The sequence below is a fragment of the Camellia sinensis genome, chromosome 12, assembly GCF_055761805.1.
Source record: "Camellia sinensis isolate YWXY chromosome 12, ASM5576180v1, whole genome shotgun sequence".
Classification (NCBI taxonomy): Eukaryota; Viridiplantae; Streptophyta; class Magnoliopsida; order Ericales; family Theaceae; genus Camellia; species Camellia sinensis.
Window position 1 is genome coordinate 119,826,659 of NC_138972.1, and position 3,057 is coordinate 119,829,715.

A 3,057-nucleotide genomic window follows, 5' to 3' on the forward strand; every position below is an offset into this window, starting at 1 on the left:
ATGAATTTGAAACATTGACCCTTTCTTTCACCCAATTTTGCCACATATTTTTTATTCTAATTTTGTCACATTGTAATAAGAGTGCAGTAAAATAAGTAATTGAAAATTTCATAAAGAAAAATGGTTGAGAGTACTAAAAGTGGTGCTCTAATAGCACCGCTAATGATGTGGCAGTGGGCGTATAGCGATCCTAGTTTCACCTTCATTGTTTAATTGTATTTCGGACTCAGTTCCGTGGATGTGCGTTGTGTCTTTATCGCATCTCCGTCCTTTACTCTTTGTATTTGAGTCTTGGGTTGTGTTGGGTAGGTTTGAAACAGGTTGGTTGTGTTTGGAAACCAAGAGTTGATGCCCAGATTTTGGCCTTCACACTCGAGCGGGGCCTTTGCCTTTATTCCTCTGCTCGAGCAGGGATTTTGACGCTCGAGCGGGATTATTCATCTCTCAGTATTTTGTTCTGCAGGTCATCGGATGCTCGAGCGTCCACTTTCATGCTCGAGCGAGGACCTTCGTCTGTAGAACTTCTGGAAGTGTGCATTCGACGCTCGAGCGGCGCTTTTCACGCTCGAGCGTGAGTTTGTGTCTGACGTTCGAGCGGGGCATTCCACGCTTGAGCGGACTGTGTGGTATATCAGTCCGTGGGGAAGCCATTTTTGAATCACTTTTCGACCTTCTCTCTCTCTCTAACTTTCCAAAACCTATTTTGAGAGTTCCTCTCTCTAGAATACACCTTCTCTCTACAAAATCACCTAGCTTTAGTGATCTTCCACCCTTATCCCTTTGTAAGAAGTGTAGAGCTTGGTGTGGGCTACGTTTGGATTCGAAAATCTTTGGGTTTGGAGAACCTTTGAATTTCTTCATCATCACCTTTGGATCTCCCCATTTGAGGTAGGGATAACTACTCATATTTATGGTCTTTGACATAAACTTGTGGTCATTTTGATTTAATGTTGAAGGTGGAAAATTTTGGGTGTTAGGGTTTCAAAATGTATAAAGAGGGGTTCTGTTCTTTTGACCTACATATGTTTATTTTGGGTCTTAAAATGAGGTTATTGATGTCTATTGATGAAATGTGGACCTTTGGGTCAATGTTGAGAAAATGGGGAGAAAAGCCCTAATTTATTGTGATAAATTAATTTGTATAATTAATTTGGGAAAGTTATGGAAATGTGAAATTGAGCTGGAAATAATGAAATTGGGTAATTATGAGCTTTAATGGTGGAGTTGGATTGATTAATCGCTTACATTTGAAATTGTAGATAATTTATCTGTTTGATAATTTATTATCTATTTAGAAATAAATGTTTTGGGCTATCGGTGGAGGATAGTCTTGATTGTTGTAGACACTGCATGATGATTAGGTGAATTAAAACTAATCATATGAGTAGGTCATTGAATATGACGGATGGAATAACACATTGAATATGTGCTTTGCTTGATCATTGTATATGATAAGTGTTTAAATACATTGTATATGTATGTTGTTTGGGAGAAGATAGGGGATGTACGCCATGGTTTGGGAGAAGATAGGGGATGGACTCCTATACTGGGTTTGGGAGGAGATAGGGGATGGACTCCAGTGATAACTAAGTTGGCCGAAGTGTCCAGGGTGAAAGTTCCGAAATTTGAATTACGTTTATATAACGTAGATGATTGAGGTATTGAAATGATGATAATTTGAGTTGTAATCTCATTTGAAATGGAAGTGTTAATGTGTTAATTATGAGAGTATAGTCTCATTTGAAATTGAATCATTGAAGTATTGTTAATATGAGTTGTAGGCTCATCATGAACTGTTTGGCTGAATAAGGAACCATATCTATGAATTGGTTTGGATAATAAAATGGAAAGGAATATATGTTTGTTTATACAAGTTAAACATTTATCAAATGCCTGTGTTTTAGTTATTGCTCATATTATGTTTAGCATATTTCTATTGGGCGTTGGCTCACCCTATAAGGGACATCATTTTCAGGTTCAGGAGTTATGCCACCTCCAAGGACGTAGCTTGGATGGTTTTGGGAGTAGAAGACTCTCTTGATTATTTTTTTCATTTTGGTGTTACATGTAAATCAAAGCCAAGGGTTATTTTTGTAAAAAGAGTTAGGACTCTTCTTTTGTTGTAACCAAGTGTTGGCTTGGAAAGTTGTAAGCCCGTGGGGCATTTACTTTTGTTGTCAACATGTAACACTTTTTGTACTAAATACTCTGATAAATGAAATTATGCTTTATTTTCCATGCCTATGGATGCCATGATTGTTGGGTTTATATGTACTATTTTGAGGGCGTTACAGGGCGCCACCCACTGCCTATGCCTTTTTTTTTTCTTTTTTTTTTTTTTGACATTACCAATACATTAGTGTTATTAATAGTCTTTTTTTTTTAGTGGTATGAATCATTATTGTTTTCTTGTGAATTCAAAGTTTTCTTTTTATATATTCAAAATTCTTCATGTACTAAAATGCCATCATATTTGGTTTAATATTTTTACTGCATCAAAGAAAGCATTGAACAGAATAAGATAAAAATTGTGATTTTAACAAAAAGCTTCTGTCTTAAATTACAACCCAAAGTACAGCCTAATCCCTAACATCTGAGCAAATTTGGTTTGAGTTTTTTAAATTCACTTTTTAGAAAATTGAAATTTTTTTGTTTCGTATTTTTCTATTTTGTTTTTAATATTTTAAGCAATTTTTTTAAATTTTTATATACACCTAACATAAATACACTTAATATTTATGAAAAACCCAATAATAATTTATTTTTTGCTATCATCTAAACTGTCATCAACACTAATTTACTAATTTATTCATATAAGAAATTGAATAGTGAGATTATTTAAAATAATTTAAATAAATATATAATTTATACTAAAGAGCTTAAATTACATAGCTAAAAAAATAAAAATAAAATTACATAGTTAAAGAACCCAAAAGCTTCTGTATCTACTATACAGAGCTTAAATTACAAAGCTTAAATTACATAGCTAAATAACCGTAACATCCGAGCAGTGGTCTTGTTCTTCATCTCCTCCGTTTGTGCTCTATTTGCAGCATA